Genomic DNA, 27,978 nt, shown 5'->3' with positions numbered 1-27,978 from the left:
GAGAACACTACCTTGCCACATTTGTTGTAGTGTCTCAAACAGACCAAGTTAAAGATGGTTATTTATAGGATTAAAAGACTCAGTTCAAGTGCTTTAAATTGGGTCTCCTGAGCTGGGGAACTTTTCAAAATTGAACTTTTTTTTTTTTCCCCAATAATATAGGATCAGTAGACAAAGTGGGGTGTGAACTTTGAGATAAGTTTTGATACAGCTCTTGTCGTGATAAGTGAGCTGTTTCTCCAGGTGTGAAAAATTTGTGACAGCTGTTTGCTCAGATGAGAAAACTGTTTACTCTGACACTTTTGTTGCAACAATTTTCTGAAGCAAACTGTGAAGTTATTTATTGGTTTTCAGTCTCAACTTCCAGGGTGAGGATTTCTTGGAGCAAATATTTAAGTTATATTGACACCAGGTCTCCTATTTCTGAGGTAAGAAGAGGTAGAAGCACTTTCCAGAAGAGAAAGACACTAAATATGTGATGTAGATTTTCACCCTACAGTCATTTTATTTCCTGCTTACATTTCTTTCCCTCAATTAGTCAGTGGCCTCTGTGGGACCAGAAATATGAATATTTTCAGATCCCTAAAAATTATGGCTGTTTATTTTAAGATACTTTTATTTGATAGAAAAAAAGGATAAGTAAGAGGTGAATATAATGAATTCTGTGATAGGCAACACACACCTCTGTTCTGGAATGGAGATGTTATTCTACCACCTATTGAGTGTGGCCAACCGACAACTCATGACTACAAGCCTCAGCTGAAGGAAACTGCTTTTCTCAATGTTGTTTTCTTTCTGTGTCTGCTTCTTTCTGAAGCTCCCTGCAATGATCCACCACACAGAAGTATAAAGGCCCTCCTCCTAACTCAATACAACTCTCACATGCCATCTTCATTCCAAAAAACCCTATGGGGTCATTAGAAACCTTTATTGGGAATGCACTGGCTCAACTTTTCCATGCATCCAAACTTCCTTTCTTCTCTTCTCTTCCAATATGTCAATTCCAAGAGCACTGCCCCGTAAATGTCCTTCACAGGTAATACCCCATATCCTTCTTCCTGTGGAATGCTACTTGAATGTATGGGGGACAGGAATGGTCAAAAAGCAATTTTAAGAAGGAATTTTGGACTCAAAACACTTGCTGTTCTGACAACAGTGAGACACTTGTCATTGGAGGTAGCTGAAGCATAAATAGTACCTGACAAAAGGTGGCTATGTAACTTATAAAACCTTCAGTGGTGGTAAATCAATATAGTATATTGTGGAGGGAACACTGACACAAAGTGTGAAATCTTAGATGAGAAGTATAATAGAAGGGAAATCATGGCTGCAAAGACAATGGAATTGAGTGGCCATTACTATGTTTGTATTGTATTGTTAATACAATCTGTAAAAATAATTTTTAAAAGCTGAAAATAATTGCTGATTAAAAAAGACTCCAATTAACTTCAAATTTAGGACATTTTATTTTCAAACTCATTTCGTATCTGAAGTCACAGGACACATGAAACAAACTAGCTAAAAGGACATATGATTTCTCTTAGGATAGAGAAGATGTGAGTACTTTCTCAGCTGGGGTAGAAGCAAGTGGACATCAGTAATAAGAGTTTCAATAGAATAGTTGAAAAATCAATAAAGGCTGAATGTGGCTTTTAAATATTTATACATGGACAGTATAATTTTGTGACCTGCGACTACAGAAATTGACAAAGTCTATTTGAAGGCTGTTTTTCCAAAAATTCTACTCAGCACTGTCAGAAAATATCAGAAAGAGCCCTAAGAGTGTTCACTAAGGTGCAAACCTAGAGTGTGGGAATATTAGCTGTACAGAAAATGCAAGGAATTTCACCCAGACCTTTTCCCCCCACCTACACTGTGAAACAAAGCTTTAATCTGTGGGTTTAAGGACACAAAACATTGCTGCCATTTGGGCACTGGTAAAAACTCATTGCATCTGGTAGAAGGAGAAATGTAGAAAGAAAATTTCTCCTAAGGGAAGGTGCTGGAATACAAATCAGCCCACAACTACAGTCACTGGAGGGTGAGGGAAAATTAGAGTACATTCTTGAGACCCAAAAACACAGTGCATACCTAAGGATAAGGTTTAATTAGAAAAACAGAGAATTAACTCCTCCAACTGTCCTCCTCACTGTCAAGCTAGCAAACTTGGAATAACAAACCATAGCAGATGACTCCTGGAAGGACAGGAAAGGAATGAGAGAATGCCAGCAACTTTCTGTGATGCACAGCACAAAGGGAAAAGTGAAATTTCACATTTCAACTAGATCGCTCTAAAAAATCAATCTGCACTAGATATATCTGCAGGAATCTGAAGCCAGTAGTTAATTGAGTGTAGCCATAGCAACCAAAAAAAAAAAAAAGAGAGAGAGAGAGAGCAAAAATTCAAATTCAACCATACTCTGATTATGTTAACTTAATATCCTGCATTAAAGGCTCAGTAGAAGAAAAGGAGTTCTCGTTTCCAGGTATAACCTCTACCTCGGTCTCTACTGACCTACACAAGATGCCTGGTTTTTAGCAACAACAACAAAGACACATAATGAATGGCAAGAAAAAGGTCATTCAATGATACAAAGCAATCCTCAGAACCACACACAGGCATGACACTGTCTGACAGGATTTAAAATACCTATAATTAATATGTTAATGATGCTAATGAAAAAAGTGTCAGATCTGATGGGAATTTTTTTAAAAGATGAAAACTAAAAGAAAAATCAAATGAAGATAGCATAATTTTTTTAAAATATGAAACAAATGTGTTTTTTTGTTGTTGTTGTTTTTTACAGGAACTTTGGTAAACTCATCATATCCAAGGAAAGGATCAGTGAACTTGAAGATGACTCATTAAAAATTATCCTGAAACAAATTTTATCATGAAACACAGTGGGGGAAAAGGAGGAAGAGGAAAAACTGAAAAAAAATCAAGAGGAGCTATGAATCAGCATCAAATATTGTAACATACATGTATTTGAATCCCAGAAAGAGAATAAAATGTATTTCGAGATATACTGGTAGATGATTTTCCAAAATTAATGACAAAGAGTAAGTCATGGACTCAAAAATCTCAGAGAAAACTAAACAGGAAAAATATCTCTCTGGAGGGGAAAAAATCACCTACATATATCATATTCAAATCCTACAAGCTAAAGATAAAGAAAATTCTTGAAGGAAGCCAGAGAAAAGATACCTTATACATAGAGGAAAAAATAAGAAATAAGAAGACTTCTAGAGTGAAACTACCTAAGTTAGAGGACAATGATATCAATAAATTGGTGAAAGGGGATAAAACAAACTATCAAGCTACAACCCAGAATTCTATCACCATCAACACACAAATAAGCTAAAAATAAAGGATGAAAGAAAACATATTCTGCAAGAATAAAACATAAAATAGCTGAAATGATTAAGTTAATTCCATTAAAATGGGTCTTAAAACGTGTTGCTAGGGCCTCCCTGGTGACGCAAGTGGTTGAGAGTCCACCTGCCGATGCATGGGATACGGGTTCGTGCCCCGGTCTGGGAGGATCCCATATGCCGCGGAGCGGCTGGGCCCGTGAGCCATGGCCGCTGAGCCTGCGCGTCCGGAGCCTGCGCGTCCGGAGCCTGTGCTCTGCAACGGGGGAGGCCACAACAGTGAGAGGCCCGCATACCGCAAGAGAAGAAAAAAAAAAAAAAAAAAAAAAAACGTGTTGCTAGAGACAAAGAAAAATATTTCATAATGATAAAAGTGTTCATTATTACGAAGATATGCAATTGTAAATATACATACAAGTAAAAGCAAAGCTCAAAAATATAGGAAGCAAATACCAGGAAAAATAGGCAAATCAATAGTAATGGTTGGGGACTTCAGTGATGGATAAGTTTACTAGACCGAAAATCAGCAAACGTATAGGACCCCTGAACAATAAGAATCAATGAAAGTGTGAAGCAACCCGAGCCTGGGAAGGACATGGTAACCAATGCCTTAGGACCCTCAGGGATAAGATGTTGGTCATGAGATAAAATAAAACCCCAGAAGGTAAGGGGGATTAAAAATGGACAGCAGAGGAGATGACTGTCTTGTTGTGGTCCTGAAATTAGCTGCAGAAACAAGGGCTCACATTTATTCCATTAACCTTCATTTTCTAAGTATCTCAGCAAGAAAGGTCCATCGGAAGACATTTAAGCCCTATTTACAAATTGTTATGCTGGAGAAACATGCTTTGACCCACATTATTAATCCTTCCAGCGGCAGCCTCACTCAGTGACTGATCAACTTGAAGGGCAATTCTGAGGGGCCATCACACTGCAGAGCACGCAAGGTGCCCTTTTTTTTTATTGAGAATACAAATCATCTCCCTTTACCCAGTTTTTATTTCCCTCCTTTCCACGGGTGTCAATCTCCAGATAACTCACCAATAAACATCCTTCAGGTTAATCTCTGTCTCAGAATCTGTTTTCTAGCACCTGGGAACCCAACTTGCTAGTCAGGTGGGGAATTATTTTTTCTCATTTTCAATATAGAGCCTTACTCTATCTTCTCCCATCAGTGGGCACAATTTGTTTTCCTTTTCATATTTTGGCTCTTACAAATAATTACATGCATTTTTCTGGCCTTCATCATTTTTTAAATTTCAGATCGGCTTCAATCAGGATTACTTGATTGAAAATGTTTGACAATTTTATGTATATAAGCTTTTAACATAACAATACCTTGAGCAACTACTCAGATACCTTAAGTATTTCATCATTTTCTTCCTCACTGATACTGCCTCATATTGTTTTGTTTTGTTTTGTTTTTAACATCTTTATTGGAGTATAATTGTTTTAAAATGGTGTGTTATTTTCTGTTATATAACAAAGTGAATCAGCTATACATATACTTATATCCCCATATCTCATAAATTATTTAACACACTTTTCCATTCATTTTAAGCTATGATCACACCTAAAGGCTGTTTAAATTGTATGTTATATTTTTCATCACCTTTTTGAGATCTACTTTCCTAATATCTTTTGTTCATTTCCGACAGTTCTTCACATTACTTTCATTGTCTATTACAAATACTAAAATGAAGCAGACTGTTCCTTTTAGGTTCCTTCCATATCATACACTTGTTTTTCATATCTGGTCACATTTAAAACAAAATAGCAATATCTATTGTCGCTTCGACTTTCAAAGAGATGACAGTACTTCTGTTTTACTTTCTACTAGGTGGATTTTACCTAACCAATATAAAAATTTGAAACATAACATATTTACATTACTAAAAAAGCCATGTTATAAATCATTTGGCAATTTATTTTTTTTTATTTTTGCTATAGTCAGTTTGCCACAATATATAAAGCTTGCCGTAAATAATTTTATATATGGTTTTATTTTCATCTCTTAAGTTTATATATGACTGCTATTTTTTTCTGAAATGCAAAACTGTCTTTTAAAAAGCATTAAAGGTTTAACCAGTGAAGAGAGGAAACATGGAAAAAGCGATTAACATTTCATTAGTTTTTTGTTTATTCACCCATTATACATCAATATTTATAAAGTTCCTACTATGTTCCACATGTTATTATAAGACTTGAGGCTATAGAAATAATAAAGAGGAAAAATAAATCTAGAGAAAAATCTGGGCTCCCGTGGAATTTATAATCTAGTGAGATGAGATACACAACAAACATAATAGACAAGTAAATTATTTAGGGCATAGACTGGCAATCACTTTTTTTGTAAAGGGCCAAATAGTATACACTTTGTTGGTTATATCATATCTCTTTTATCTACACAAAGCTGTCACTGTAGAGGCAAAGCAACCACAGACGATACATAAATAAATAGGCATGGCTGTGTTCCAATAATATCTTACTTACAAATAAGTGATATGGAGAAAAATTAAGTAGGACAATGGTACTAGGGAGTGTGTGTGCAATTTTAAATAAGGGGCCAAATAATGTTCACTTTGAATGTGATATTTGAGCAGATTATAAAAAGGTAAGGATGTAAATCATTTAGATATCCAAAAGAAGAATGGCCCAGAGAGCAAAGGACACATGTAAAGAAATCTGTTAATTATTAAATTGTAATGTGACATACCAGGGATGATATTTTGTAAGTTTGTACAATACATTTGTCCTTTTTTTTCTGTAAACTGGTGTCTGTTCTATGTCATATGACCTTTTACAAGTGCAATAGACTCTCAGTGTCTTAGTTTTATCATCTTTAAATGAGGTAGTAATGGTATCTGTCTTATAAGTTTGTTAAGTGGATTAAATTACTTAATACTGATAAACAAATTTTGGCACAAAGTATATGCTATATAAGTGTTTGTTAAATATATACATTTATTTTTTTGGGAAAACAGATACTATACCAAGCATACTTCAATCATATCAGTATAAAGGAGTTGAGAGTCATGGAGAATGGTTATAAATAACTGTGATTATTCCACAGTCATACATAAAAGTATAAATAAATAAATATAAATATAGACATAAATATAAATCTTCATAATTTTCCTATAACTAACCTGAAACTGATGGATCTAATGATTTGATTCTTTGAGCCTCAAGAAATATATTCATGAATAGATGAATATATAGATATTTAAAATGTTTTATATTTCAAATAAATATCACTGTCCCAGTGCTTCATGTAAAATGATTACTATACACACATTATTCTATATGATTCTAATAGCATTACCATGTGATAATAATTGAAGATATCATGAACCACACTTCACTGATGAATAAAAACTCAAGAGATTTGCACCAAGTTAGACTAAAATTCCCTGTTTTTTTCCATTATAGATCCCTAACTACTTCATTAATATGTACTTCTCAAGATTTATGCTAATTATGATATTCAAGCATATTTCATGGAAATCAAGAGAGGACGGATGAACAGAATTTCATTATTAGAGAAAAATGAAGGTTATCTGACTTCAGTATTTTAAATCAACAGAGATAAACAGAGATTTAAATATGGAACAGATTAAATAGGTAGAAGAATAAATGAAATATGTTCTCAAGGCAGATTTTTCTCAGATTCCATCTGATTCCAGTGTTTGTTTAACAGTTAAGTGAGGGTGGAAGAGGTGAGAGAAGGAGGAACAGCAGATCAATATCTCCTCAGGGTGAATTATTTAACCTTTGCAATGAATGGGGGTATAATACTGTTTTAGTGGGTGGAATCCAGAAATGCTAAACTTTCTGAAATGCATAGATAACTCCTAACTACAAATTATTGTCCCACCCAAAGTCCCAATAATACTTCCAAGCCAGTGAGTTTTTTTTCCTCTAACACATTTGAAGCAATGTGAATATTTCATGGATTAGAGCATTTATAGAATGTGTTTTACTGTACATGCTTATTTACTGGGTTCTCCAAATTTTTATAACTCTGTTATACACTAATATTTTTTACAAACAAGTAGGAAACATTTGGTTTAGGATTTAATTTACTCTAAGGTTTTGGCAACTGAAATAACTGGCAACCACTTCTTTCCTAATAACCCGTCTGTAGTTCAAATAAATAAATAAATAAGTTTAAATTTCAGAAAGGGTTCCTTTGGAAAATTACAGGTTCTTATGAAACCATTATCAAAAACATTTTTCTTTTTATCTGAGTCACTTTGCTCAGAGTGATGCATCAATATGCTCGACTTGGAGTAACAGAAACCAAAAATGATTCTTAAAATAAGGTAGGGGCTCATATATCTCTCAAATAATGAAATGTACAGTTGTGCTTTTCAGGCCAACTCAACAGTGTTATTGATTCCCTGCTTGTTTCTGTATATGAGCTCTGCATCCTGAGGTTCTATCCTCAAAGCACCTAAACTTGCACTTACAAGATGACAACCAGGATTCTCATCATCCCATTTGCTTTTCAGGCAGTAAGAAAGAGGAAAGACAAAATGACATATGCCAGTTGAGTTAAATCCCCTCCTCTTTTGAGTTCCCAATGTACATGAGCAGAAACTATCATTAAATCTCACTGACCAGGACTTAGTTACAGGCCACAGGGCTTAGTTACAGGCCAGCTCTATTTGTATAGGAAATTAGAAACTGCAGTTTTCTTTGCCAGGAATATTCCACTCCCAACAAAATCAGCATTCCATTGTTGAGGAAGAAGATGAGAATTGGTAAAGGATAGGAAAATAGCAGTTTCTGCCACCAGGGTTAAGGACAATAATTAGATAATTCAGAATTGATGCTAGGAAAAAAAAATGAGACTGTGGAATGTGGTGAGGGAGATTGGGTCACTTGTCCTGGAGTCCAGGCTCAGAATGCCAGGGAGTGGGCAGGAAGCAATGGCAGTGACTGTGTATGTGTGTCAGCTTGTCAACATGATCCGAGCAAACAGGACATGTTGGCAGTGGGATTACTGGCTCTAGAAAAGATCTTGTCTGAAGTGCTAATTGTGAGTAGTTCATTTTGGAATGATAAGGATCTGGTCATAGAATCTGAATCTCTGTACAGCTAGTAACAGCAAACAGTCACAATTATATTTCTCATTTGTTTTACTTTTCAAATTTTTCCTCCAGCGAAAAATGACTTAAAATATAAAACACTTATTTTTTTTATTCAAGTCATACTAACATATTTTCTATTATTTTTTCAGCATTGTGAATAGAAAATGAATTAAACACATTTCCTCAAAAATTACTTACCATCCATGCATATATAACAGTCTTGTGAAATTGCAGACAGTAAGTAACAGAGCCAGAATCCAAACCTATTTCTTCCTCAGGACAACCTTCATGTGTTTAATCACTATTTATAGTGCAATCTCTCTAGGACTTTTCTGAACTCCTACATTAATGGATATAAAGTAGCTGAATGATGAAAGGAGATAAAACTGCACTATTCACCCCTCAGAGCACATGGAAAACTATATTTAAATCTGAGTGTCATTAACAAACCACTGGACAACTCAGCTGGGAAAGGGACTTAAACCACTCATACGGGGACATATTAAAGAGAGAAGGGTACTTGGAAAAGAGAATATAGGAGGATTCCTGTGGGAAAGTGATTAGAATTACTTGGATTTATCCCAAAAGACAGGACCAGGTCTAGTTGGTGGAATCTATAGATAAATTGACTTGACCCACTAAATCATCAAAATACTCTAGTACATCAAAGGTATTCCAACCTGGGGTTGTACAAGCAGTCTGAATAATTATCTGAATCACATATTTTCAGTGAACTACCTAGTTGATTAGTATTCTTGAGGCTCTAGGGAGAACAGAATGTAAAGAACATTGCTTCCACAGTATGGATATCATTGCATTATAATCAGACGCATATGGGTGCTTGAAAGAAATGTTGATTAAGGAAACCTATCCCAAACCTACTGAATAATAATCTCTAGTGGATATTGGCAATCTAAATTTTTATGAGCTCACATCCCAAAGATTGGAAATGTTGCTGTTGAGGACTGACATTCTTCTATCTCTTGCTTGTTATCCTTGTATAATGGCAAGCGTGGCATCCAAGTCTGCTTCTCACACTTCCGTGTCAATAGACTTAATCACTAGTTAACATGGCACCATGGCACCCAGAGTGTCTTAGAACCCTTCTCAACAGTATACCTACACTACTCAGTAAGACATCAGTTGGTATGAAACTTGTCAACTGAATGTTAACTTCCAATAAATACTGATAGAATTTGCTTTAATAAAATCACTGCTGTGTACTTATATTCCCTCAGTCCATGGTGCAAGTCTGAAGCTATAGTCTCTGAACTAAAGGAAATAGATAAAGATTTAATCTGTGCTTTCTCTCTTGGGAATAAAAGAACATTTACACCAAAACCTAAATGTTGAAGCTTAGCTAATTGAAATAGCCATAGTCAGCTGTCAACTATATTATCTTTACTCTTAATTGAAGGCTAGCCTCTGAGCCTGTGAAAAGTAAACAGTGTGGGGCACCGGAGGTCTAGAATTACAGAAAATTAGGAAGAGGTTAAGGATTTTGAGAAGCCAGGGTCATGTGCAAACCGAGTTATGAGCAGCAGGGACTGAGTATTGTAAGCAGAAACAATTCTCTACTGAGGTGTGCCCATAAGGTCATTGTTTAATTCATTGTTAAAAACATTTTTTTTTTCTGAAGCTAACTTGAGTAGGCTTTTTCCTTGTCACCAAACATACTATGAAAAAGACAAAATTTTATATTTATTGAAGTAAACTAAGTCCATAAAAAAGAAAATGTCCTTAGATTTCAATAGCAGTAGGTATTCTCACACTTTAGGGAAAAGTGACTGTAAAAGTGAATTGTGTGATTTTGAAATCTAGATATCAGTTATATTAATTCAAAGCACTTTAAGAGTTTTGAATAATAATATATTTCTTCTCAACAGGTTTTAAGCATGAAAGCTTCATTAGACTCCTTTAAGCCAAGTCAAGGTCAACCACTGATATGAATTATCTGTTACAATGTACACTCAGATCCAATCTATCTATCTATCTATCTATATCTATCTATCTATCTATCTATCTATCTATCTATATATATATATATATATATATAGGCCAGTTTCTTTCTACACTACCTGCATTTTGAAAAATTATCATTATTTAATAAGTAAAATTTAGTAAAATTCGAAGACTTATATGTACATTAATGATATAGAAAAATAATATCCTTTAGAAAGTGTGATTTTTTTGAATGACTCAAAATACCTTACTTCAAAAAATGACAAATCAAAATAACATTTCTGTCTACAATTATTGTGAGTACTATTATACATTTGCTTTCATATTTAATATGTTAATTCCCTTGCAAAGGAAAAAATATATATTTGATTCTGAAATCAATCAATATCCATCTATAACAACTGTTCAGTTATAGATTTTTTCTTTTCCATCAAGCCAGAATACTTTGGAACATCTTCTTTAGTTATACATTATAAATACTATTACTTTAATTTGTAAAGTAATAAGATTCACTTTATGAAATATTTTAAAATAGGAAGGAAAAAAATTTAAGTAAGAAAAAAATAGCTCAGCTACCCAGAAATAATATTTTCCTCTTCCCTACCTCTTATCCAAAAATACTGCTGCACTAACACAGCTACTTAAGGGGTATCAGCATTGTCGTAGTGAAACCTTGCTGCATTTTGGCAATTAGAGCAAGAACATTCAAGTTTCAAAAGACAATACATCTCATATGTTCTACATGATAAACACTGTTACCCTTGTGACACTAGCCCACCTTTCAAATAGCCTTCTTAAACATAAATTAATTTACAGAAATGTCTACCTTCTCCTGTCTCCTACTGAGTCTTGCTCACTCTTGAACTCAAACTTTCTATCTCACCAACCCCAAAACAATTCTTGGAGGGTGAGCATACACTTCCCAAAAGGGCAAATGGCAAATCTCTTTTTTGTTTATTCCTTCTTCTCACAATATTCCTCAATAGAAGAATCTCAGAGTCAGTCTCCACTTTTCCCTTCTTCTCACCCTCTATATCCAGGTCACCATAACTCCTGTTTATTCTCTCTCCTAAATTTAGATCAAGCTGCCTCTCGTTCTACACTTCCAATGCAAGCCCTCAGCCAGGGAACCATTATGTCTTACCTGAACTTGGGCAAGAAAGCCCTCCTGGAAGTCCATACACACGCCCCCCTCCAGTTAAAATGGTGTTTCCTGCTTACAGACATTCAGCACCTTCCCATTCAGCTCCAGAAATATATATATATATATATATATATATATATACATATATATACATATATATATATATATATATATATATATATATATATATATGTATATATATATACACACACACACACACACATTCATTGCCTTGGAGATAACGTCTCTATCTTGCTCACTCTTTTTGTTTTCTTTATAGTGTTTCCTTTAGTTACTAAGCACTGTATTATGTTATATTATTTTAGTTTGCCTCCCAAAATAGGGTGTGTGTTCCCTGAAGGCAAAGATTGTTTCTGTCTTGTTCACTCTGCAAACTCTCACTAGTTTTTGACTTATGGTTATTTTGCATTTTCAATTCACCTTTCCTTGTTTATATTTTAAATAGTTTTGTGATAATAAATGTCATAATATATATATTCACTTAAATTTTTGAGTTATAAGAATGCTAATAAATATTAATCACAGTGTAAAATAATGGTTATACTGTGTAACAGGTTTTAAGTAACATATTTTTAGTTTATTAACTTATAATGTGTTTCCTGGCCATAACTTGTGACAATTTGTATTTTAAAATAATTTTAAAATTACAGAATTTTTTTTTTGTGTGTGTGTGTGGTACGCAGGCCTCTCACTGTTGTGGCCTCTCCAGCTGTGGAGCACAGGCTCCGGACGCACAGGCTCAGCAGCCATGGCTCACAGGCTCAGCTGCTCCACGGCATGTGGGATCTTCCCAGACCAGGGCACGAACCCGTGTCCCCTGCATCGGCAGGCGGACTCTCAACCACTGTGCCACCAGGGAAGCCCTAAAATTACAGAATATTTACAAAAATAATACAGAGAGTTCCATGTACCCTTATCTAGACTCTCCTAATGCTAACATCTTATTTAGTACAATTAATATTCATATGATAATGTTAACCAAACTATAGCTTTTATTCTAATTTCACCAGTTTTTCCACTAATGTATTTTTTCCATTACTGAATCTAAGGATCTGACATTGCATTAAGTTGCTGTGTCTCTTGATCTCCTACAATTTTTGAACTCAGGCAATCTTGGGCTTTTAAGACCTTAATAATTTTGCAAACTTTTAGTCAGATATTTTATAGAAGGTGTCTCAATTTGTTTTTGTCTGATGTTATCTTAAAATTTGATTGAAGTTTTGCATTTTGGGCAAGAATAACACAGAGGTGATGCGAATTTAGTGGGTGCAAGATATCGAGTCTTATTACTGGTGATATTAATCTTAAACACTTGGATAAGGTCAGAATCCAGTAAAAACATTGTTATGATTGCTATTATCATTATTATTATTATTATTAGGACTGTACCACTACTACTACAACTACTGAGACAGTTATAGATGTGACCTTTAGAAGCACTTTGAGTTTGGTTCCTGTGTTCTGTATGACATGCCTCCATCCTTTTTAAAAGAACTTCCTCACTTTTTGGCACTACAGTTGTTGCAGACTCATATGTTAAAAGTCTGATATACATATATTGCATATATAGATATTGAAATACATATGTTTTTATTGATATCAAGAGGCACCAGTATCAAAAAATAACTTCATTCTATTTATAGCACAATCAACAATCAGAATAGTCCCTTCAAAAGTGACCCAAGAATAGCCAGATACAAAAACATCTTATGAAAGGGGCAGGCTTACTGCAGGCAAGAGATGAAGAGGAATTCTGTCCACTTAAAAAGAGAAAAAACACCATTCACTACCCTGATCCATTCCCACTTCTTATTTTCTGAGTTCTCTTAGAGACAGGGTGGAAAGGATCCTTAAGATAACACTTTGGCAAGTAAATGTATCACTCTAAGGGGAAGATAAACTCTTTTCTCACCACTGTCCAGGATTCCATCCTAACTGAAATGTAAACACCTAGGAAGATAATGCTTTCACCTAGATGCCTATCCCTGAATGCTAACATTTGGGTCTCTGAGAGATAAGAGAAATGTTATTGGATGGAATCATTTAACTCCATCATTAGCTGGGGCAGGAGGAAGGCTGCTTGTCTATTTTTCATTGTATGTGAAGTGTAAAATACTTTAAGGGAAGTGAAAGCAAACACTCTTTATATTTATGATGTAAGATTTCCCATGGCTCAGGAGACTAAGGCTTACACTATAACACTAAGAAATCCAGATTAAGATTTATTTTCTCACATTCCTCTTGTATTCTTCCTGCCCCAGGACTGGAATCAAAGAGGTCTCCAAAGAACTCTGGTAACTTTTATTGAATGATGGTAGTTAGAAACAATATTGGACATGAGGTATGCTCCCTGGTATTTGAATGCCCCATCTTCTAGGTCCTCTCTGTAGACAGAGATAAGAAACTATATATATATATATATATATATATATATATATATATATATATATATATATAATGTAAGCTAACCCATGTCTAAATACTCATCTATATTTCATTTCTGATGTATCTTTCTATTTATCTATCTATCTATCTATCGGGTTGGTCAAAAGGTGCCTTAGGTTTTTAAGTAAAAATAAAAGACACATTTTCTCATTTTCACCAAGAACTTTATTGAACAACGTATTCATCCTTTTGTTCCACTACCTTCTGCCATTTTTCAGGCAACTTCATAATTCCATCTTCCCAAAACTTTTTATCTTTTTGAGCAAAGAACTGTTCCATGTGCCTTTTACAGTCTTCCAGGGAATTATTTTTTTTTCCATTAAGATAATTTTGTAAAGGTCAAAATAAATGGAAATCTGAAGATGCAATGTCTGGTGAATATGGAGGATGAACTAGAATTTCCCAGCCAAACTGTAACAGTTTTTGCATGGTCATCAAAGAAACACATGGTCTTATGTTACCATGATGGAAGATTATGCAAGTTCTGTTGACTAATTCTGGATGCTTTTCATTGAGTGCTGTTTTCAGTTGGTCTAATTGGGAGCAGTACTTGTTGGAATTAATTGTTTGGTTTTCCAGAAAGAGCTCATAATAGAGGACTCCCTTCCAATCCCACCATATAAACAACATCACTTTCTTTGGGTGAAGACCGGGCTTTGGTGTGGTTGGTTGTGGTTCATTTCACTTGCCCCATGATCTCTTCCATTCCACATTATTGTACAGTATCCACTTTTCATCGTCCATCACATCTGTTTTAAAAATGGAACCTGTTTGTTATGTTTAAATAGAGAATCACATGCAGACATACAGTAAAGAAGGTTTATTTCACTTAACTTATGTGGAACCCAAACACCAAAGTGATGAACACTACTAAACTGGTACAAATAATTTTCAACGTTTGATTTGGATATTTTGAGTATGGTGGCTATCTCCCATGTGGTATAACATCAGTTGTTCTCAATTAATATCTCAATTTGATAGCTATAAGTTTCAATGTTTCTACCTGACTGAGGAGCAACACCCAGTGAGAAATATCCAGCATGAAACTTTGCAAACCACTTTTGATAAGTTTGACCAGTCACAGCACCTTTTCCATACACTGCACAAATCTTTATTGAGATTCAGTTGCATTTTTACCTTTCTTGAAATAATAAAAGCATAATATGCTGGAAGTGTTATATTTCTTTCATCTTCTATATTAAAATGGCTGAACAAAAATCCACCAATTTTGGTAAGACATTTTTTAAATGCACACTGATATGACAGCTGTCACATACAATATAACAAAATTATTTCAAATGAAGTTAAAGACAACTAAGTGCTACTAGAGCCATCTTATGAAAAAAAAATGGATATTTTGGCCAACCCAATATCTATGTTTTTTTAACACCAAATCTTCCTTCCAGCATTCCTCCTTTGCTTATTTTCAATTTCATTCTCTGACAGTGAGAAACCTGGGTAAAGATTTTTTTTTTAATATTAACCTTATTCTGGGCATAATAATCTTTTTTAGCATAGCTAGAAATATTCATAATTCCTACATTAAAGATGTACTTAGAAAAGAAAATAAGCTCCTAAACATATCAATATTTCCAATAAAGGACTAAGCTACTCAATATATTCATGAACTTCAACTTTAAAATTACTACTAATAAATTGTAGTTAGTAATTTTCTTGGCCAAAAAAAGGAATATAGGAGGACCTACCAGATGGCAGAGAAGTAAGACATGGAGGTCAACTTCTTCCCCACAAACACATCAAAGATACATCTACATGTGGAACAACTCCTACAGAAAACATACTGAATGCTGGCAGAAGACCTCAGACTTCCCAAAAGGCAAGAAACTCCCCACTTACTTGGCCATGTGACTGACAGGGTCTTGGTGCTTTAGTCGTGTGTCAGGTCTGAGCCTCTGAGGTGTGAGAGCCGAATTCAGGACACTGGTCCACCAGAGACCTCCCTGCCCCTCATAATATCAATCAGTGAGAGCTCTCCAAGAGATCTCCACCTCAATATTAAGACCCAGCTCCACTCAATGACCAGCAAGCTCTAGTGCTGGACCCCTTGCCAAACAACTAGCAAGACAGGAACACAACCCCATCAATTAGCAGAGAGAGTGCCTAAAATCAGAATAAGTTCAGAGACACCACAAACACACCACAGAACATGGTCCTGCCTACCAGAAATACAACATCCAGCTTCATCCACAAGAACACAGGCACCATTCAGTTCCACCAGAAAGTCTACACAACCCACTGAACAAACATTACCTATTGAAGGCAGACACCAAAAACAATGGGAACTACAAAACTGCAACCTGTGTAAAGGAGACCCTAAACACAGCAAATAAAGCAAAATGGGAAGACAGAGAAATACACAGCAGAAGAAGGAGCAAGGTAAAAACCCACCAGACCAAACAAATGAAGAGGAAATAAGCAGTGTACCTGAAAAAGAATTCATAGTAATGATAGTAAAGATGATACAAAATCTTGGAAATACAATAGAGAAAAATACAAGAAACATTTAAAAAGGAACTAGAAGAACTAAAGAGCAAACAAACAATGATGAACAAAAAAATAAATGACATTAAAAATTCTCTGGAAGGAATCAATAGCAGAATAACTGAGGTAGAAGAACTTATAAGTGACCTGGAAGATAAAATAGTGGCAATAACTACTGCAGAACAGAATAAAGAAAAAAGAATAAAAAGAATTGAGGACAGTCTCAGAGACCTCTGGGACAACATTAAACACACCAACATTCAAATTATAGGGGTCCCAGATGAAGAAGAGAAAAGAAAAGGTACTAAGAAAATATTTGAAGAGATTATAGTTGAAAACTTCCCTAATATGGGAAAGGAAAGAGTCAATGAAGTCCAGAAAGTGCAGAGAGTCCAATACAGGATAAATCCAAGGAGAAACATGCCAAGAAACATATTAATCACACAATCAAAAATTAAATACAAAGAAAAAATATTAAAAATCATCAAGGGAAAAGCAACAAATCACATACAAGGGAACTTCCATAAGGTTAACAACTGATCTTTCAGCAGAAACTCTGCAAGCCAGAAGGGAGTGGCAGGACATCTTTAAAGTGATGAAAGGGAAAAATCTTCAGCCAGGATTACTCTATCCAGCAAGGATCTCATTCAGATTTGATGGAGAAATTAAAACATTTACAGACAAGCAAAAGCTAAGATAATTCAACACTGTCAAACCAGCTTTAAAACAAATGCCAATGGAACTTCTCTAAGCAGGAAACACAGGAGAAGGAAAAGGAAAAGACCTACAATAACAAATCCAAAACAGTTAAGAAAATGGTAATAGGAATATACACATTGATAATTCCTTTAAATATAAATGGATTACATGTTCCAACCAAAAGACATATATTGGCTGAATGGATACAAAAACAAGACACATATATATGCTCTCTACAAGAGATCCACTTCAGACCTAGGGACATATAACAGGCTGAAAGTGAGGGGATGGAAAAAGTTATTCCATGCAAAAGGAAATCAAAAGAAATCTGGAGTAGCAATTCTCATATGAGACAAAATAGACTTTAAAATAAAGACTATTACAAGAGACAAACAACAACACTACATAATGATCAAGGGATAAATCCAAGAAGATATAACAATTGTAAATATTTATGCACCCAACATAGGATCACTTCAATACACAAGGCAAATGCTAACAACCATAAAAGGGGAAATCGACAGTAACACAATAATAGTAGGGGAATTTAACACGCCATTTTCGCCAATGGACAGATCCTCTGAAATGAAAATAAATAAGGAAACACAAGCTTTAAATTACACATTAAACAAGATGGACTTAACTGATATTTATAGGACATTCCAACCCAAAACAACAGAATACACTTTATTCTCTAGTGCTCCTGGAACATTCTCTAGGATAGATCACATCTTGGGTCACAAATCAAGCCTTGGTTAATTTAAGAAAATTGAAATCCTTTCAAGTATCATTTCCAAACATAACACTATGAGACTAGATATCAGTTACAGGAAAAAATCTGTAAAAAATACAAACACATGGAGGCTAAACAATACACTACTAAATAACCAAGAGATCCCTGAAGAAATCAAAGAGGAAATCACAAAATACCTAGAAAATATGATAATGCAAACATGACAATCCAAAACCTATGGAATGCAGCAAAAGCAGTTCTAAGAGGGAAGTTTATAGCAACACAATCCTACCTCAAGAAACAAGAAACATCTCAAAATACCAACCTAACCTTATACCTAAAACAATTAGAGAAAGAAAAATAAAAAAAAGAAAAAATATTAGCAGAAGGAAGGAAATCATGAAGATCAGATCAGAAATAAATGAAAAAGAAATGAAGGAAATGACAGCAAAGATCAGTAATGCTAAAAGTTGATTCTTTGAGAAAATAAACAAAATTGGTAAACCATTAGCCAGACTCATCAAGAAAACAAGGAAGAAGACTCAAAGCAATACAGTTAGAAATGAAAAAGGAGAAGTAACAACTGATGCTGCAGAAATACAAAGGATCATGAGAAATTACTACAAGCAACTATTGCCAATAAAATGGACTATCTGGAAGAAATAGACAAATTCTTAGAAAAGCACAACCTTCTGAGGCTAAACCATGAAGAAATAAAAAATAGACACAGACAAATCACAAGCACTGAAATTAAAATTGGAATTAAAAATCTTCCAACAAACAAAAACCCACCATCAGATGGCTTCACAGGTGAATTCCAGCAAACATTTAGAGAAGAGCTAACACCTATACTTCTCAAACTCTTCCAAAATATAGCAGAGGGAGGAACACTGCCAAACTCATTCTATGGGGCCACCATCACCCTGATACCAAAACCAGACAATGATGTCACAAAGAAAGAAAACTACAGGCCAATATCACTGATGAACACATATGCAAAAATCCTCAACAAAATACTGGAAAACAGAATGCAACAGCACATTAAAAGGATCACACAGCATGATCAAGTGGGGTTTATCCCAGGAATGCAAGGATTCTTCAATATACACAAATCAATCAATGTGATAAACCATATTAACAATTGAAGGACAGAAACCATTTGATCATCTCAATAGATGCAGAAAAAGCTTTTGACAAAATTCAACACCAATTTTTGATAAAAACAAAACAAAACAAAAATACTTCCAGAAAGTAGGCATAGAAGGAGCTTACCTGAACATAATAAAGGTTATATATGACAAACCCACAGCCAACATCATCCTCAATGGTGAAAAACTGAAAACTCCTCCACTAAGATCAGGAAAAAGACAAGGTTGCCCGCTCTCACTAATATTATTTAACATAGTTTTGGAAGCTTTAGCCACAGCAATCAGAGAAGAAAAAGAAAAAAAAAAGGAATCTAAATCGGAAAAGTAAAAGTGTCACTGTTTGAAGATATCATGATACTATACATAGAGAATCCTAAAGATGCTACCTGAAGACTACTAGAAATAATCAACGAATTTGGTAAAGTAGCAGGATACAAAATTAACGCACAGAAATTTCTCACATTCCTATAAACTAATGATGAAAATTCTGAAAGAGAAATTAAGGAAACACTCTCATTTACCACGGCAACACAATGACTAAAATACTCAGGAAGAAACCTACCTAAGGAGACAAAAGACCTGTATGCAGAAAATTATAGGACACTGATGAAAGAAAGTAAAGATGATACAAACAGATGGAGAGATATATCATGTTCTTGGATTGGAAGAATCAACATTGTGAAAATGACTCTACTACCCAAAGCCATCTACAGATTCAATGCCATCCTGATTAAATTACCAATGATATTTTTCACAGAAGTAGAACAAAAAATTTCACAATTTTTATGGAAACACAAAAGACCCTGAAAAGCCAAAGCAATCTTGAGAAAGAAAAATGGAGCTGGAGGAATCATGCTCCCTGACTTCAGACTCTAGTACAAAGCTACAGTAATCAAGACAGTAAAGTCCTGGCACAAAAACAGAAATACAGATCAATGGAACAGGATAGAAAGCCCAGAGATACACCCACGCACATATGGTCACCTTATTTTTGTTAAAGGATGCAAGAATATACAATGGAGAAAAGACAGCCTCTTTATAAGTGGAGCTGGGAATACTGGACAGCTACATGTAAAAGAAAGAAATTAGAATGCTCCCTAACACCATATACAAAAATAGACTCAAAATGGATTAAAGATCTAAATGTAAGGCCAGACACTATAAAACTCTTAGTGGAAAACATAGGCAGAACACTCTATGACATAAAATACAGCAAGATCCTTTTTGACCCACCTCCTAGAGAAATAGAAATAAAAACAAAAATAAATAAATGAGACCTAATGAAACTCAAAAGGTTTTAGACAGCAAAGGAAACCATAAACAAGACCAAAAGAATGGGAGAAAATATTTGCAAATGAAGCAACTGAGAAAGGATTAATCTCCAAAGTATACAAGAAGCTCACACAGCTCAATATGAAAAAACAAACAAACAAACAAAAAGAAATAAACAATCCAAAAATGGGCAGAAGACCTAAATAGATATTTCTCCAAAGAAGATATACAGATTGCCAACAAACACATGATAGGATGCTCAATGTCACTAATCATTAGAGAAATACAAATTAAAACTACACTGAGGTATCATCTCACACTGGTCAGAATGTCCATCATCAAAAAAAAAAAAATCAACAAGCAATAAATGCTGGAGCAGGTGTGGATAAAAGGGAACCCTCTTACACTGTTGGTGAGGATGTAAATTGATACAGCCACTATGGAGAACAGTATGGAGTTTCCTTTAAAAAAATAAAAACGGGACTACCATACGACCCAGCAGTCCCACTACTGGGCGTATACACTGAGAAAACCATAATTCAAAAAGAGTCATGTACCGCAATATCCATTGCAGCACTATTTACAATAGCCAGGACATGGGAGCAACCTACGTGTCCATCAACAGATGAATGGATAAAGAAGATGTGGCACATGTATACAATGGAATATTACTCAGCTATAAAAAGAAATGAAATTGAGTTATTTGTAGTGTGGTGGATGGAACTAGAGTCTGTCATATGAGTGAAGTAAGTCAGAAAGAGAAAAACAAATACTGTATGCTGACATATATATGGAATCTAAATAATAATAATAATAATAATAATAATAATAATAATAATTCTGAAGAACCTAGGGGCAGGACAAGAATAAAGACACAGATGTAGAGAATGGACTTGAGGACATGAGGAGGGGGAAGGGTAAGCTGAGACGAGGTGAGAGAGTGGCATGGACATATATACACTACCAAACGTAAAACAGATAGCTAGTGGGAAGCAGCCACACAGCACAGGGAGATCAGCTCGGTGGTTTGTGACCACCTAGAGGGGTGGGAGGGAGGGTGGGAGGGAGGGAGATGCAAGAGAGAGGTGATATGGGGATATATGTATATGCATAGCTGATTCACTTTATTTTACAGCAGAAACCAACAAACCATTGTAAAGCAATTATACTCCAATCAAAATGTTAAAAAAAGAAAATGTTTAAGTGAAGTTTATTAAATGTATAAAAATGACAATTTTCTCTCTGAATTTGTATTTTATTTTTCTTAAGAAGGAAAATGAAATTTTCAGAATAGTTGCTTTTTTATTACATAAGTAATTAATGTCAGTTGCAGAGTAACTAGAAATTGAAAGAAATGTAAAGAAGAGAACAAAAGTTGCCCATATTTTTACCTCCCAGAAAAAAAAAATGAAAGGAAAACATAATATGACCTTTTTTTTTTTTTTTTTTTGTATAGGCCACCACCTGGTTTATTTTACAACATGTCCACACTGCATTGAGCACCAATGCAGATGTTATAAAGAAACCCACAGTCCTGTCCCAGCAGGGAAGAGGTCCAGTGTACGACTTGGGGTGGTCTTGGCGTGGGTGAGGGAGAAAAGATAGGACAGGAAAGAAGAACAGACATTATTCCTCACTCCTGTTCCAGAATCTGAGTGATGAAATGCAAGGATTTTAAGCTGATCTTAGTCCTCTTCTTTCAGTCAGCTGATGTTCAAATATGGAATCTGGGCTGGTAGATCAGCTGGAACTGGGCAAAACAAGGGCACAGTGTTTAAAATAGCATCCACAGTATTACTGCCTAAAGTAGGTGAAATGAGCTATGCTTTTCAACCGATGCTTTTTACTTTTTCTTGTTTTATGAACTCTTACAAGTTTAGAGGATATCAGAATTATACAACCACAATCACAAGAGAGCATCTGCTCAGTGTGAAAAATTATTGTTTAGGAAAAATAATTCAATAAATATACAGAGGGAAATGAACTAAGTTGGATGATACCAATACAGAAAGATAGTTTGGGTTCCTTTATTTTGACTTTTTTTCATTTATGACCCCACAAAACTATGTAGTATATTATGAAGACTGAGAATATCTTTTATGTTAAAATCCAGTCTTTAAATCCAGCTGCTTATTTAAAATTAGCATTTTAAATAGTTATTTTTGCTCCCATATTTTTCCTCTGAAACAGAAGGTAAATGTTAGAAAACTGGCAGGTGCTATTTCCCATTCCAGAGGCACAGACAGGATTACTTTATGTTTGGAGACAACCATGGTTCTTGGTTTCTGGTACACTTGAGCCTCCGGCACCTTTGGGTCTCCAGCAGCTTCCTGGGAATACAAGGCTGAAATCCCCATATTCCAGAGCAAAGGAGCCAATCTGAAGGACTTGTGTCTTGGAAAGAGAGAACACCATCTCCTTAGCTCTGGGTCCCCATTATCTGGGGGAAGTAGAGGGAACAGGTAGGAGCAAAGCTTTGTGTCATCAAGTCACTGCTGGAGAAGGCAGTAAAGCAAGCCTAGAGCCTGCCCGGTGGCCTAGTTGTGAGAAACAAAATGCCTTCTCAAAAGTATAGGCTTCCTGTTTATGATCTAAAATAGATGCCTTTGAAATGATTTATCTGGACTTGTGGAAGGCAGTTGCTCATTACATATTATCTAACTTTAGATTTTCTACTTGATCATTCACACCAAATCAGGCTTCAAAAATAGACCAAACTAGACTGGAATATGTACATTTCAACAGATCAAAAACTGCAGAAGGCTTACATCACTTACCGACACAACACCAGACCCAAGGACTCCATTGGTATAAATATTTCCAAATTCCTTTGCATTTTAATAACACCAGAGAATGGTTGGTACAAAGACAATTACATTTTCTAACATTGATTGAATTACATTGTTTATCTTAGTTATAAACCAATTTACATAATTTTGCTCCACTTTCTATGCATTTTTCCCTTTAAATCACCATTTACAAAGTTTATATCTTTAAAAAAATTCAAAAGACAAGTGCTTAAAGGAGCAAGTCTTCTGAGCTATCTTTCCTTCGACTGCTGTTGGCAAGCGGACGGATCATCATGGATTTTGAGTGGGTGGCCAAGCATTTCCACGGGTCACCTTACCCCACATGTTTGGGGACAGGGAAAATTGGAAACTATATCTTTGAATGATGTTCGAAGAAGGGCACAGTTCTTCAGCTCTTGAGGGTGAGTACCTTCCAGACCTGTTCTGCATGACCACAGTGATGATCTCACCAACGAATCCAGTGGCTTGAAAGACCCCAACAATAGCTCTAACCCAGGTCACTCACCAAGGCATCATTCTCAACTATCTTCTGTGTCTCTCCACCCACTTTCTCCATGGAGTGGCTAGTTATGCATTAGAGGCTGTGCTCTGGCTTCTCTGGGGCATGGACTGTGCTTTCTGGAGTTGGCAGATACTCTGTGTGAATGTCTGTTATACTCTGCACTTGTTGGCAACAGAGCTGTCGAGCCAGCAGGCTCATAGGGCTCTTCGCTGGCACCTGGGACTGTCATGCCACCTTCCACACCTGGGATCATTATGTCTTCTGGCCAGACTCTGCTGGCTCCTTCTGCCAGACCCAGGGGGATACGATTCCCAAAAAGAAAGAGCTGGACTGGCATCTTCCACATCATCTGACTTGACTTGTTCTCTTTGGGGAGGGCAGCTAGCTTCAGTGCAGGGGAAAATTTTAAAGCTCTGCAGCCACGGGTCCTGGTGGAGTGAGAGTCAGGGCTGGAATGCAGGGAGCAAAACTCAGGGCCAGAGGGATCACCAAGCTCCCTTCAACCCCAGCAGGCAGAGGAGCAAACTTTGCATCTGGGAACTTTCCCAGCAAGTCAGTACTTGCCTCTCCCAAAGAGGGTGGGAAGAGGTGTGCTGTAAGCTCACCAGGCCTGCCTTCTGGATCTCTTTGGCCAGTTTGAAAAGGATGACCTTTTTAAAGTTACAGGGCCACAGCTGCAGGTCAGGAGAGCTGATAGGAAGGCCCTGAGCCCTGCCAAAAGTTGCTTTTATGCTGTTTCCCAGAAGAAGAAAGGGCATGCATTCAATAAGCGGATTATTTTTTGAGTTTAAAATTTTATTTGTTATTCTATATTTTAAGAGTAAGGCATACACTTAGTTTTTTCTTGTTATGAGAAGTAAACAGTTCGTTATGTGGCCAGTATTCTTAGAACCAAGTATGGAGTTGTTCTTGTAAATATTGAGCTTTATGGTTTAAAAAAGAAAAAAGTGGCCATCCTCATCTGGGTGGGCTAGATGTGGCTCCCACTAGTAAATTTCCCCTTTGTCCAGGGGACCTGAGCAGGGAGCTCTAGAGGCTGCCTGGAGAACTGGCAGGGAGCTGCCGTGACCCAGTGGCTTTGGCAGTTTGGGAAAAGAGGCTGCGCTTAAGAGCCTCTCTCTTGACTGGATGCAGTGCTGCGATGCTGGAGCCCAATAATGGACACGGCATGGATGCCCACATGCTGCTTCCAGCTTGAAGATTGAGGCCACACGAAAGAACAAGAATGGTCTCTGGGAACTGATAGTGACCCTCAGCCCACAGCAAGAAGACGGGACCTCAGTCCTGCAACCATACGGAATGAATTCTGCCAACAACCTGAATAAGCCTGGAAGTGGATTCTTCTCCAGAACCTCCATGTAATAGCCCAGGCTGGTCAACATTTCATTTTGACCTCATGCACAGTCAAGCCCACCCAGCTTCTGACCTACAGAACTGTGAACTAATAAATGGATGTTCTTTAAGCCACCAAGTTAGTAGTAATTTGTTAGGCAGCAATTGAAAACTAATACAGACAGCTTCTTAGCATCAGAGCTGTGGCTTCATCTAAAAACTTTAACAGCCTAGGATTTTGGTTTAACCAGATAAACTATGTGGTAGGGGAGGGAGTGAAGATTAGGTGTAAGATGACAAAAAAACAGACTAGTTACCCTGGTGTGAAATAATAAGAAATATATGTATTGGTCTTTTGAAATGGTTCCTGATGCAGAGCTCCTAAACTCATTGTAAAGAGGGGTGATAGGAGAATCTTTTGTTCTAACTTTTAGTCCTTGATCGCAGTGGGTGACACAGAGCTCCTGAGACCTTTGAAATTTTCTGAATGATAGAAATATCTGACACAAAACCCCAAAATCCTTTGAAATTTCCTGGAATGGTTTTTGTTCTAATGAGGTGACTCTAGGTTCCTGAATGGGGGATGGTCACCAGAAAGACCAAGCCATAATTAGAAGCTTGGGGTTTTAAGCCCCACCTCTCATTCTCCAGAGAGAGGAGAGGGGCTGTAATGGAGATAGTAATCAGTCATGCCTCTGTGATGAAGCCTCATTAAAATCCCAATAGTACAGTGTTCTGAGAACTTCGGGGTTGGCGAACACATCAACGTTCCAGGAGCACAGCAGCCCAACCCACCTGCTGACCATCAGCTGCTGCGCTCCTGAGAAGCTCAATGTATCCTTTATCCAACAAGTCCTTAGGCTTCCTCAAGGCATTCTGGGCACAGCAAAGAAGACACAGGCATTCCCTGATGGCCTACCATCTGGTGGGTAACAAAGAGGATGCCTTCTCCCCAGAGATGGGATGATGCTGTCCAAAGAAGGTCATTTCCTCAGCTGTGGCCGTGAAAGGGAGTCCCTGAAAGCAGGCAATGACTTTTTCCCTGCAAGAGAAATCGGGCTACCTCTTTAGATGCACCACCAGCAATTTAAAGAAAATCTTCACTTGTTTGCTTTGTAAGCCTCCGTGTACTGGGTCCCCATGTGATGTTTGTGAATGTGTAATGTTAGGTCTCTGTGTTACTCACAAACCTAACCAGAGTTTCTCTACTCCCTTGACCCTGCAGTTTCAGACAAAGTGCTTCACCTCTCTTGGCAATATTGAGTCCTTTCAAGAATCTTGAAATATCTTGAAATGAAGGCTGCCAAGATAAATCCCTAGCCCTGACTGTAGTCTTGTTATCAATAATCTTGCTGTAAGTGCCACTTTCGAATTTGTGATTTACTCTCTCTGGATCTGAAAACCTGTGATTATAAGGCTCTGAAATCATTGCTTAAATTATATTCTCCATATCGTCAACTTGTGAAGCTCCATACTGGGAGGCTGAACTATTCTTCTCAGCATTTCAACACTCTGTCATTACTGCAACTTCCAGTTGATCAATATCAGGTGAACCAAGGCAAAACTTCTTGAATTCTTTACAGAAATCAAAAAAGGAATAGAAACATTCAATCAATAATACTTTCTTCTTGGAAACCTCATGATGCAGGATTTGCCTGACATGAAGCTGTCCTTCAGTACAGAGGGAAGAAGGTTCCTACCCCAGGGTTCAGTTGATTGCCCACTGGTTAAAGTACTGGAGGGCTTGGCCCAGCTGGTACAGAGAACAGGCTTTTACATCCCATCTTAGTTTCTTTCACACAATTAATTCTTGGTCAGTTTCAATTGAACTGGTCTTTTACTTCGTACAACTGTCCCAAATTCTTGGTGGCCAGATCCACGACTTTCCATCACAGCAGGAACAGCTCCTTCTCATGTGAGCCCAGCCTGGTCCCGGTAGCCCCAGCAGTGATCCCAAAAGTGTCACTGAGTAATCCGGAGATGCTGTCATGACAATAGATGGGGAGAGAAGTGTCATCGAGAGGTGGTGAGATGGGGAGGAAGTGAGAACGGGATAACCTGTGCTAAAAACGTCTTTGGAGAGAAAAAGAGAGAGTGCCCACCCCTCTCCACCTTCCACGTAGTCCCTGGAATAAAAAGGGGTAACCAACCCCCCAAGGCCACACCTGACCGCTGTCCACACCCCGGGCAGGAGGCGTGCAGGCTGACTTCTGAGGGCCTCCCCAGTTGTCTCTGAGCAGGTGGCCACATCGCTGGGCCAGCGACACCTCCAGCTGCTGGAGCGCCGATCTCCGTGGGTGTGCTCAGGCTCCCAGGCCCTGAGGCTACATCTACGAAGTGGCCTTGGTGACGCTGCTTTCTTCGCAGTGCTGGTCAATGAGCTCCTGGAAGCCAGTGAGGCACCTGGACTGGGGGGTCATTTTGCTGGCGACCCCCACGGTGGGCTCTCACAGCCTCCCCATCCTCAATAGTTGGCTGCATGCAACGGGCAGTAGGCGGGGTCTTCAGGGAAGACAGGCCTTCTCATCCAACCTGGGTGTTGTGTTCCTCGTGGCTAGCACAGAGTCAAAACCCTGTGCCTCCTGGTCTGCCTGAGCGTCACGCCCCTAATCTTGGGCGGCTGCCGGCCTGGCCCGAGGAACTCTGCCGGCGGACTTGCCTGGGCTGCTGACACTGTGTGCGCACCCGCGCCTGGTCTGTCTGCAGCACTTGGGATTCTTGTCGGAGCTTGCGTTAACCCCCAGGACCTGGCAGGGCCCCGGGGAGCTGAGAGCCGAGAAAGCATGGGCTCCTGGGACAGTTCCAGGAGAGAGGCCAGGCGCTCCCCAGGCCTAGGCCCCTCGCAGGCTGATAAAGAAGCCCCGTCGGCCCGGGAGGCAAAGCCGGATGCCCCTGGGACGCAGCCACAGGAGGTGCCCCGGAGGACCTCCACGGTGG

The 27,978-nt window shown here is 37.3% G+C and overlaps 2 pseudogenes; both read right to left on the bottom strand.

Annotated features, from left to right (window-relative positions):
- Positions 1-23,907, bottom strand: part of LOC132499871 (podoplanin-like) — an 87,173-nt pseudogene extending 63,266 nt beyond the window's left edge.
- Positions 23,908-25,803: 1,896 nt separating this feature from the next.
- On the bottom strand, positions 25,804-27,031 carry LOC132499870 (epithelial splicing regulatory protein 1-like; annotated as a pseudogene).
- Between the last annotated feature and the right edge of the window lie 947 nt (positions 27,032-27,978).

Source organism: Mesoplodon densirostris, chromosome 12 (genome assembly GCF_025265405.1).
Source record: "Mesoplodon densirostris isolate mMesDen1 chromosome 12, mMesDen1 primary haplotype, whole genome shotgun sequence".
Lineage (NCBI taxonomy): Eukaryota > Metazoa > Chordata > Mammalia > Artiodactyla > Ziphiidae > Mesoplodon > Mesoplodon densirostris.
Note: the sequence above shows the minus strand (reverse complement) of the source record. Positions and strands in the feature narration are given on the sequence as shown.